This window comes from Arvicola amphibius, chromosome 6 (assembly GCF_903992535.2).
Source record: "Arvicola amphibius chromosome 6, mArvAmp1.2, whole genome shotgun sequence".
Taxonomy (NCBI): domain Eukaryota; kingdom Metazoa; phylum Chordata; class Mammalia; order Rodentia; family Cricetidae; genus Arvicola; species Arvicola amphibius.
The window spans coordinates 31,845,499-31,857,904 of record NC_052052.2 but is presented as its reverse complement, the minus strand read 5'-3'; the positions used below and the strand labels follow the sequence as shown (position 1 = coordinate 31,857,904).

At 41.8% G+C, this 12,406-nt stretch overlaps 1 pseudogene; it reads right to left on the bottom strand.

Annotated features, from left to right (window-relative positions):
• Nucleotides 1–10,070: 10,070 nt before the first annotated feature.
• LOC119817220 lies at nucleotides 10,071–11,082 on the bottom strand (annotated as a pseudogene).
• Between the last annotated feature and the right edge of the window lie 1,324 nt (nucleotides 11,083–12,406).

Genomic DNA, 12,406 nt, shown 5'->3' with positions numbered 1-12,406 from the left:
ACTTTCTTATGCCTGGTTTTTGGATTCTGGTTGTGGGGTACTCTATCTGGGAACATGGAGGACCTGTTGAGGTATATGCTTCTCCAGTCAGGGCAAAGGGATATGTCCCATGACCCACTGGTAAGTTCTGGTTAATTGAGAATTCAACCAGAACTACCAGTTTCTCTGTTCTGATCTTGGAGCCCCGAGGAACCCCTGGTGACATGTGAGGCCAATATGTTTGATGCAGAAAGCAATGTCTGGGGCTTGTGGGCAGCTTTGAAAAACCCAGGGTCCCTGCATGGAAGCCAGGAGCCGCTTTACCTCAGCAGCACTGTGCCTGTGGGAACTGGATTCAGGGCAGCTACAAAGGCACCCCCACTCCGAAATTACAGCACTGGAGGAGGTGAGGAAGGATTTGTCCATCTGTTTTGAATGTATGAGTGTGGCCATGGCAGGTTGGTTTCTGAGTGTTCTTGAATGAGTGAGCCCACTGTGCTGTTTCTCTGACTGCTTACCACCAGGGTTCAGAAATTATCTCTGCACTTTCTGACAATTGGATCTGATGTAATAGAGACTCAAATGTGATCTGGGTATGGATAATATTAGAGTTAGTTGTGCTGTTCTACTTTATTGAAAGCCTGCCTGTACAAATTGGTTATGACTCACCCCTTTTCAGACCCAGGCATGCTTCTAAAGTCTCTATGTCCAGGGTCAAAAAATGTGACAGGAAAAAAAGCAGAACAGCTAAAGAGATTATTGGCTTATACGTTTATTGGATATGGTTAAAAATCTGAGATATCTGTAATAAAAGTTAACTTGAACCTCATAACACAGGGTTGAGAGAAGTCTGTGTATAGTTAATCTTAAAGGAACCACGTGGCATAATTACATCTGGGGATAGAAGCAACATGCGGCATGCTGCCTTAGGCAGCCACGTGGATGGCAACCATCTTTGCTAGGTTTGCAGGAGAAGAATATCCTATGGATTCTCTGCCATCTTGACTAAGGGCAAGCATGTGGTATGGGTCTACCAAGGAGGCAGACCAAAAGGTCTCCATAGATGCTTTTGAAATGGGCTAGGAATGTTGTATGATAATTCCTCTCCTGTATTAAAAACAAGGTTTAGGAAAGATAGAATTTTAAAACAATGCTTGTTTAATTGGTGCAGGAGAATTCTCTGTATTCTGTCAATCATGTTTTAAATAAACACTGATTGGCCAGGCAAGAAGTATAGGCGGGTCAACAGACAGTAAGTAGAGGTGGGGCCATGGGAACAGGAGAATGCTGAGAAAGAGGAAACCCATTCCTCCACAGTTCCTCCCCAGATCACCAAACAAGCAACATGTGACCTACCCTGCTGTGAAAGATACTGAGCCGTGTGGCTAACATAGATAAGAATAATGGGTTAATATAAACTACAACAGCTAATAAGAAGCCTGAGCTAATGGGCCAATCAGTTTATAATCTTATGGAGTCCTCTGTGTGATTTTCTTTGGGGCTTGCTGGCTGTGGGGTACTGGGCATGACAGATACCTCAACAAACCAGCTCTCATGTTACATTTAATGTGGTATAGTTTTTTACTTGATGACCAATTTCTTGTCTTTGGATTACAGTGGATTTAAAAAAATTGTGATATATCAAATTGGGGGTTTATTGTTAATTCACATTCTAGAATTATGGTATTGACCTAGTAATGTTTGTAACTGCTTATTAGATGTTAAGAAAAGTTTGACATTTCCTATGAGTACTTGAATTTAATACATTTGTTAAGGAATTTAAATTGTATACAGTATAAAATTGTTAAGAGGTGCTCTAGACCAACTGGTGATTCTCCTCTCCTTTATTTAGTAGCCTTTAGGAGCATGGTTATTCATAAAACATTATCTAATTGCAGATGAACTCTCTTGACAAAAGGTTTGGCTCTGAGACACAGAGCCCAAAAGTTTTTCTCTCCTTTAATCCTTTTTTGTTTACAGAGGTCAGAAGTCAATGATGGATTTGAATCTTCTTCGCCTTAGGCACCTAAGACAGGGACTCACATAATTAGAATAAATACCTGTTCCTACAACAAACACATAAGTGTGGGAAAATGAGGATGTGAGGAAGTCTTCACCTAAGGCAGACACAATCATCTGTCCTTTTGCAAAAGCACAAGCTTTATTAAAATTAATAAAAAGGGAGGAATTGTGGGGGCCGAGAAAAGCAGACCATTTCCCACTTTATCTGACTGTCAGAGGGTTTGGGGAATAACAAGGCTTAATCATACCTTCTAGCTCAGGGGGTAGCAACCTGGCCACTTTTTGAAGTTAAGATAGTTCAGCATCATCCCTACAAATAATTGGGATAGGCCAATGTACTTCTGCTTCTTCCATGGTGTCTATGAGGCACCTGGGGAGGGGCTCTTTTCTGCCTATGTGACCAAGTGTATGTGAGTAAAAGTGACTTGAGTCATCCTGTTACCTAGGTAACATAATGCTGAGAATAGAAAGTCTCGTGCTGTCATGTTAATGAAACTTTTGCTACCTTCTCCCCAGATTACATTTGGTATAAAAACTGTGGAATTTTTTTCAGGTGATTTTCAGGATCTGAATAATTCCTGAAACTCCCTTCTGATACTGTCTTGTGGTTTCTGCCTTTATTTTCCCATGCCTCTACCCAGGTAAGAAGTATTTTTGTTGAGGCTGGTCCTCAACAATTCTATAATATTATAGGGCATTTGACTTGATTAGTACAGAATAAAGAGGTATTATATGTCTTTAAGAGTAAGTTATTATTTCTGTATAAACCATTAAGGATATACAAAAAATACAAAAATGAGAGCTGAGATTAAAATAAATGACTGGGACCCCATCAATTTCCAGCCTCCTTCTAGATAATGTGATGTCAGCCATTACAGGTCATTGGGCCTTCTGCTTCTGCTAATTATTGTTGGCTCTTGCATCACTGATACCTTAACTAAATAATAATTCCTATCTGGGTACCATTAAGCTGATGGTTATTAGATCCAAATATAAACAAGTACCCATCATAAACTCAAGGATTTGATCCAGGAAACAACTCAAGGTGGGAAATGAGACCCAAAGCTAACCTGTAAGCCCCACCTACTCAAAGACCAGGTTATATCCTGGGATGTTGGAGGGGTTGCTCTGGAAAATATCAAAACCACATGGGAAACTATGGTGGCCATATAATTTTGTATCTAAAGGCCCCTGCACAAGTGTCTTGGGGCTACTCACTGGGAATTCTAGAGAGTGGTCCTGAGCAAAGTCTATCCTGGTCAGTATTTAATTAAAGGTTGCTTCAAATTTGGTTCAAAATTGGGGGAACCGATTTTTTTTTTCAGGCAAATCTCAGGATTAATACTACCATACACAAAATTAATTCAGAATGTATCGAACCATAAAAGAAACTTTAAAAGCAAAACATAGAAGTGAATTTTCATGACATGAGATCAAGAAACAATTTCTTGGGTACACTTCAAAATAACAAGAGAGAGAAGAACTTGGCCAGGAGTGGTGGAGCGTGCCTTTAATCCCAGAACTGAGTCAGAGGGTGGAGGATCTATGTGAGTTCAAGGCCAGCATATTCAATCTAGTGAGAGCCAGGCCAGGTAGGGCTACATGAGGTGAATCAGTCCCCCCCAAAAGCATTAATTTTATTTACCAAAGTGAAAACTTTTACACTACAAAGAACATCATCAAAGAAACAAAACTCTCTGAGGTTTGGTGACCCATCAAAATAATCACAGCTCTGGGGAGGTGGAGGCTGGAGGCAGGAAGATCAAAAATTCAAGGTTACTCCAGGAATGTGAAAATTCCAGGCTAGCCCAGGATAGGTGAGCATCCTCAAAAAATGCATTTGTAAGTAAACGATAGCAATGAGTACTGACTATGAATGGAGTGTACCCATAATGCAAAAATATGTGACCACAAAATAAAACTGGAGGGTCTGAGGCCTCCTTAGGAAAGAATAGTTCAGGCACAGAATCAGAGAGGAATTTGCTGATTGGTCAGGTCAGAGCTGCTCTGAAGATGAGAGGCAATCTATGCTCACCAACATCAAAAAGCAGAAAAGGGACCAGTAGTCAGCAGTCAACAGAGGACCCTGCCCTTAGGTGCAGCCTGAAAATTGGAGCAGACGTTGGAAGGTTCTGATGGGAACCCTGCTCCCTTCAGTTCCAGCACTGCAGGATTTAGCAGAAGAGGGCATCATGCTTCCCCATAGACCACACTGAATTTATGTGTGAGGTTTGTTCTCTTAGCTGTATTGGTTCTTTTCTGCAAACTATCATCTTATCTCTGTCCTGAAAACATGCGCTGTGCTACTTAGCATATAGTGCCACAGCCTTCTGCTGTCTCTACTATCATGCTACCCAGTCTGCATGTTTTGTGTTAGTTTATAAGTATGCTGCTGTTTTCCGGGGACTAAACCAGGTTACATAACACACATGACTTCCTGGCTTCTAGGTACAGGAAACATCGTATCATTCCATGACCACAGAACATGCATTGCTTCTTTTTATAAAGAAAGCTTCCCATCCCCTTCTGTCAGGCTGTACCATACTACTTGCTTTGTTCAAAGACTGTGTGGCAAGAGAAGCAGGTCAGTCTTGAGAAGTTACTCCATTGTGAGATTGTCCACTGTATCTTCCCTTCTGTTCTAGGGTGACATTCAGGATGATAGGGTGACATTCAGGGTGATAGGGTGACATTCAGGATGAATGTGAAAGTAAAAAGGTCACTCCCAACCTAGAACTACAAACATGACGAACACATGAATCTTTGCAGCTTTAATCCAGGAAGATTACTGAGGTGTTTGGAATTGTACCTTAGTGTAGCCTGTCAATCAAGACAGTCACCTTGGTTTCACAGTGCTTTGTCCCAATTAGCAAGTACTGTGTTGGGTCAAATGCAGAGGGAGTTTCATAAATACAGACACTGTCCCTTTTTCTAAAATACTCCACTCTGGCTACTCCTGGATCCTTGTTCAGTAGTCTGCCCTACCGTGCCCTATCACCTTGAGAAATGCCCTCTTTAACATCTTTGTTCCTTAGAACGTAGACCACAGGTTTAAGCAAGGCTGTGAAGCCATTGTGAAAGAGGAAGATCTGCTTGTCTCGCTCAGGGGAGTAGCTGGAGTTGGAGGTCATGTGGATGTCAGTGGCTAGACCATAGAAGAGTGTGATCACAGTCATGTGAGAGACACAGAGAGAGAAAGCCTTGCAGCAACCCTGGGTGGACTCAATCTTCAGAATTGCCATGACAACATGAATGTAAGAGGCCATTATTAGAGAAATTGGGGGAACAATCACAAAACACCCAAGACCAGGTCCACTCTCTCAATGAGGTGGATATCCATATAAGCCAGGCTACACACTGAAGGGCCTTCATAGAAGTAGTGGATGACTTTGTTGGGCTCACAATATGGCAGACTCATTGTGAAGAACAAAGCAGAATTGAAGCCACAGACTAAAGACCCAGCTGTTCACCATGTGCACAGTCCCCAGTTGAGGATATATAATGAATTAGGTAGCAAATGGCCACATCTGTCATAAGCCGTGACAACAAAGAAGGTGCATTGAGTAGTAGCCAGAGCAGAGGCCTTCACAGTGAGTGGAGTTTGCAGAAAGAACAACTTTTATGTATGACCTTGCAGACCTCAGGAACCATGCAGGGACCCTTGTGAATGAGTCCACCCAGCAGCTAGCTGATCTAGAGGATCTGAGGGCATCAAGCAGGTGGCTGGATGTGAGGAGTGCAGGTTTCCATGACAACATACGAGGCTGCAAACTGAAGTGCACTCTAAGCAGTCTAGTCAGAAACTCTCCACCCACGCGTTTCCCAGAACCACCATCTCTCACCAGTCACCCGCTCTTCTCTGCTTGACCCCCTACTCCACTCTCCCCCAGTTCTCTCTCCAGCGGCATAATCAATAGGTTACTCCTCCCAGGATTCCTATGCAGAGTCCTTCTTAGGTGCTCCACATGCATTGTAGATCTTTAAGGGGGAGATCCTTCATTCACACATCCTGAGTCCCTTGAGAGTCCCAGCATTCCATCCCACATCTTCCCAGTCATTCCTCCTAAAGTCAGCCTTATATTGGACATTTGTAGTATGATGGTTTTTTATCTTTTTGACTCTTTTGGGGTACCCACCACTTAGTTCCCAAATAAATCACATGGAATCTTATCCTTAGTTATAATTATCTGGCCTTAGCTTGGCTTGTTTCTTGCCAGATTTTCTTAATTTACATATCCTGTCTACCTTTTGCCCCTGGGCTTTTCCCTTCTCTCTTACTTCTGTAAATCTTATTCTTACTCTGTGGATTTCTCTGTAGCTGGATGACTGGCCCCTGATGTCCTTCTCTGGCCACCTCTCCTCTTTGCCCAGATTTCTCCTTCTGTATATTCTCTCTGCTTGCCCTTCTCCACTCATCCTTTCTCCTACTTTGCTATTGGCCGTTCAGATCTTTATTAGCCCATCAGGTGTTCTAGATAGGCAACGTATCACAGCTTCATAGGGTTAAACAACTGAAATACAAACAAAAGTACTACGGCTTAACAAAATATTCCCCACCAGAGGTTATCATTCCTCAGAGTGCAGCACGCCTCCAATCAGCATCTCAGGATCCTCATGGAACCTGCTTCTGCCCTGTCCTGTGATTCATCTCTGCCTCTCCTACATACTCTACATGCCTATGAGGGCCTTCCTCCAGCATGTGTGTGTGTGTGTGTGTGTGTGTGTGTGAGTGTGCATGTGAGGGATGGGGAGAAGGCAGGAGGGAGTGTTCAGTGTGTAGCCCTGACCGGCCTGGAACTCTGTATGCAGACTAGGCTGGCCTCAAAATCTTAGAGATCAGCCTGTCTCTGCCTCTACAGTGCTGGGATGTGCACCACCACTCCCAGCAGCCCTCAGCTATTTGAACAAGGGGAAGTCATGTCCTAAATTAGACTTATCCTTGTTTCTTCTGCTCTTTCTATAACCAGGTCCTTCTCATCCATAAGTATCACCTAAACATGGGTTCCTTAACTTCAAGACCTTACTTGTTCACTCTTGATATTCATGCTTCTGTCCTCCATTCTTCTCTACCAGAGAACCCTGTCCATTCACTCAACAGACTACATCCTCATTTCTAAACAAGTGATTTGATGTGTGTTTCTAGCTCATATCTTATTGCTGGTGGAAACAACACGAACCTTGGATTTGCTTTATAAATCTGTCAGCTCAGAGGTCTCCAGTGAAATAGGCTAAGAAGAAGTGCCCTTGTGAATTCACTTTGAAGACTAAGGCACCTGAAGTCTGGTATCTGCAGGGTATGACAATAAATAGTATAGGTCACACCCACCCAAGAAAAATAAAGCTTGCCTGCTGCTGGTCTTTTAGTTTTTTGTTCCATCTGTGCTCCCAGCCATTAGAGATTGCCACCTATATGTCGGGATGATCTTGCCCTGATGTGGGATTCCCCTCTGTTTGCTATAAATACTATTGGTTAGTAAAGAAGTTGCTTTGGTCAATGGCTTAACAGAATATATATAGGTTGGAAATGATATACAGAGAGAATAAGTGGAGATAGTGAGATGTAATGCAGCTGCCAGAAGAGAAAGATGTAAGTCATGTACTGGTACTGGTAAACCACAAGCCATGGAAAAATATAAAATAATAGAAACGGGTTAATTTAACATATAAGAGCTAGCTGAAATACACTTAAGCTATTGGCCAAACAGTATTGCAAATAATATAGTTTCTGTGTAATTATTTGGGTATGGACTGCTGGGAACAAACGAGCAGCCCCCACCTACAGAATGATGCCCAATGTGGGGCTGACTACATCCACATAAAACCTGAGAAGGCTTGGAAAGGAATTCTAGACACAAAAGAACAGAGTTAAGCATGGCTTCTTTGTAGTTGGCATTTATGTTTTTCAGTTGGGCTCTGTTTGCTGGTGGCAAACAGGGGTGCCACAGCTCCTTTAAGAGAAGTTTTCCTGATTCAGCATTAGCAGCAACCCCCCCCCCCCATTTTGAAAAGGCAGCTTCCTGGTATGTGCTAGCTGCAGGGACAACTTTGGCTCTTTCAGGAGGCTGAGCATTTAAATGGGGTCTGTGAGTAGCATGCTACAATTGCTTAATGGTGACACAGACCTGCTGCAACCTTGGCGCTGGGGCAATGTGCATGGCTCCCAGAGACAGGGAACATGCCTCTGCCATGTTGGACCGGGCAGAGCAAACAGGCAGTGCCGTGGAGTTGGTCCTAACCACACCCACTTAGCATTTAAAAAGAAAAGCACTCCTGGTCAAAAAATAATTACAGATGCACACGCAATAAAGACAAATCCAGATGGAAGAGACATCTAAATGGATCACAGTGTTGGATAAATGTATGTAGGCTTGGGAGAGAGAAGAAATAGTTATAAAAAGAAGTAAATGGTTTTTTAATAAATAAATAAATAAATAAATAAATAAATAAATAAATAAATAAAACAAAGTCTTTAAAGGGACAGAGTACAGCCAATCATAGACTAAAGGAGTAAAGAAAAATAAACCATGCAAACACGGAAAATAAACATAGAGTCTGCATTATGTACATTGTGTTTTCTTTGAATTTTTTGACTGTGAATGAGCTAAGTACAGAGAGACATTTCACTTACAGGCTACTAAGCTAAACCAACATAAATATTTTAAAGTTATCCTGACATCAAAATTTGGGTCTAATGATGTGTTGCTTTGGAAAAGAGGTTTTGCTTTTGTTTCCTCAGAGGATGACCTGTGGATTCCTTCCAGGCTAATATGGTTTGATGTAAGAGCTAGCTGACCCTTAAGCTACTGGTCAAACAGTACTGCAAATAATATAGTTTCTGTGTGATTATTTCATGTCTGGGTGGCAGGGAATGAAGGAGCAGCCTCTGAATAATTACCCCTTGGGTGATTGACCCACAAGCCCAATGCCTGTGGAAACACCCAAAGGTACACTGAGAAATATGATTATAAATTTTCTAACTGTCTCGCAACTCAGTGACATTGACAGACATGATTAGCCACCACCTCTGAGGTCAGCAGGCAGCTTGAGCAGCATCTACTGAGCATCTTTTCCTCTTTCTAGCTCATTGACAGCCACCTTCTTACCATGTCCCCACATGGGAGAGAACAGAGAGAAGAGAATGGAGAACCCCAGAGTCCAAGTGGGCTTCGGAGACACAGTCACGGTGTTAATTTTATTGATTAATAAAGTGAAGTCCAAGTGAAGTAATATGGCCAAAATCATTCATATACTAACAAAGTCAGCAAAGTTGCGATGAGAACCCAGGACCATTAAAGCCAAGTTTTGCGTCTTTGAGAATACAATGTACAGTTCACCATATTTGCTCACGAACCACATTGATTTCATGCACAAAGTCACATATCTAAGTTTCACAGGTTATACATTCTATTGGCTTATTTTAGTGTTGGTAGCACATACTGTTTATAGATACCACCTTGTTAATATTGCTCGACACTCAGCAGTTTCCATCACCATGCCACTTACATGAAACATGACCAATGTTCCTCGCTGCTTTCATGTATGATACTGTTTCTGTGGTACAATGATAGGTCACATTATCTCTGTTCTTTACTGGCCATCGTAGAGAAACGATATATACCAGACTGTTCCATGTGATCCTAATTGTTTCTAGGTAGGAAGAAAATAGCATTAAGTGGTTTACCATAATAATAATTTGTGGTAATAAGTGGAATGGATGTAAACAGTATGTCACTTTTGAGAAGTGGTGAGTCATTGAGTTTTGTGCATGCTCCCTTCTTCTGTTATAGAAGGGTGCAGTCCACATAACAGCTTCAAGGTGGATGTGAGAGAAGAGAAGGTCACTCCCAACCTACAGTTAACAACACGAACAAATGTGCATTTTCAGTTATAGTCCACAAAGATTATTGAGGTTTTTGGTGTTGTATTTTACTTAAAGTAGCCTTTTAACAAATACAGCCACCTTGGTTTCACAATGGTTTGTCTACCTACTGTTAAGTACTATGTTGGTTCAAATGCACAGGACAGTTACATAAATAAAGACACTGTATCTTCCTTAAATAGAATATATTCTACTCCAGCTTCTCATCGTAGTTCACCATACTATGTCCAATCACCTTGAGAAATGCCCTTTTAATGTCTTTGTTCCTCAGACTGTAGACCACAGGGTTGAGCAGGGCTGTGAAGACATTGTAAAAGAGTGAGATCTGCTTGATTTGCTCAGGGGAGTAGCTGGAGTGGGGTCTCATGTAGATATAAGAGGCTGGAACATAGAAGAATGTAACCACAGTCAGGTGGGAGGCACAGGTAGAGAAAGCCTTGCAGCGTCCCTGGGTAGATTTGATCTTGAGAATAGCCAGAGCAATACGAATGTATGAAGCCACAATGAGAGAAATTGGAGTAACAACCAATAAAACACTCAAGATTAGGTCTACCATCTCAATAAGGTGGGTATCCATGCAAGCCAGGCTGCGCACTGAAGGACCTTGACAGAAATAGTGGTTGACCTTGTTAGGCCCACAATATGGCAGACTCATGGTGAAGAAAGTATGTAACAAAGCAGAGAGGAAACCACAGACCAAAGACCCAGATGCCAACTGTATGCACAGTCCCCAGTTGAGGATGACAGTGTAACGCAGTGGGTAGCAAATGGCCACATATCTGTCATAAGCCATGACAACAAAGAAGGTGCACTCAGTTATACCCAGGGCACTAAACACATACATCTGCATCCAGCAGCCAGCAAAGGAAATAGTGTGAGAATGAGCAAGAAGATGCACCAACATCTGGGGCATGGTGGTGGTGACATAGCCCATATCCAACATGGCGAGTATACAGAGGAAGAAGTACATGGGAGTGTGCAGATGTGTGTCCATGCAGACCAGCAGGATAATGAGTCCATTGCCCAGGACTGAGCACAGGTAGATGAGAAGGAACACAATGAAGAGGATGCTGTTGGTCGTGGGGTCACTGGAGAAGCCAAGCAAGATAAACTCAGAAACCCTGGTTTGGTTCTGTCCTGGAATCATCCACATGGTGGAGCCTATAAGAGAATCACATTCATCTATGAGTCACCTGACACATGGCCAGTTATAGAAGTAGAAATGGAAGATACAGGCTGGTGAAATGGCTAGAAGGTTAAGAACACTTCTGTTTCAGGGAACCAGACTTCTGTGACTCCAGTTCCAAGGATTTGACTCTTTATGCTGTTTTATTGCTATTGCTAGAACTTCAAGCACTATATTGAAGAGGTATGGAGAGAGTGGACAGCCTTGTCTTGTTCCTGATTTTAGTGGGATGGCTTTGAGTTTCTCTCCATTTAATTTAATGTTAGCTGTCGGCTTGCTGTATATTGCTTTTATTATATTTAGGAATGAACCTTGTATCCCTAATCTCTCCAAGATCTTTATCACAAAGGGGTGTTGAATTTTGTCAGATGCTTTTTCAGCATCTAATGAAATGATCATATGGTTTTTTTCCTTTAGTTTATTTATATAATGGATTACATTGATAGATTTTCGTATGTTGAACCAGCCCCGCCTCTCTGGGATGAAGCCTACTTGATTATAATGTATAATTTTTTGGATGTGTTCTTGGATTCAGTTTGCCAATATTTTATTGAGAATTTTTGCATCGATGTTCATGAGTGAGATTGGTCTGTAATTCTCTTTCTTGGTTAAGTCTTTGTGTGGTTTTGGTATCAGGGTGACTGTAGCTCCATAAAAGGAGTTTGGCAATGACTCTTCTATTTCTATTTTGTGAAACACATTAAGGAGTATAGGTATTAGCTCTTCTTGGAAGTTCTGGTAGAATTCTGCATTGAAACCATCTGGTCCAGGGCTTTTTTTGGTAGGGAGGTTTCTGATGACAGCTTCTAATTCCTCGCAACTTACAGGTCTATTTAAACTGTTCACCTGGTCTTGATTTAATTTTGGTAAGTGGTACTTATCTTAAAAAATGTCCATTTCTTTCACATTTTCCAATTTTGTGGCATACAGGCTTTTGTAGTAAGATCTAATTATTCTCTGAATTTCCTCTGCATCTGTGGTTTGACCTCTACATGCATGACACATACATGTTGCACAAACATGCATGTAAACAAAAACCTACATTCATAAAATGAATAAAAATAGTACTTTTTGAATTAAGAAAAGAAAGACTGGGGTATGTTTCTGAGCACTCTGCTCAGTTTCTGTGCACACTTCGCAAGTTATTGAACCTTCCCATGCCTCAGACTCTTCATCTATCAAATGAGGCTGATGACACTCATGTCTCGGGATTATGATGAACATCTAAAGCATCTCACATAACTCCTGGAACACCATGTGACACATGACATGTCGTATGTCGTCTTATAGCCTCACTTCACCTCTGGGAATGTAGAGATTCGGATGCTGAGAGCAAGCAG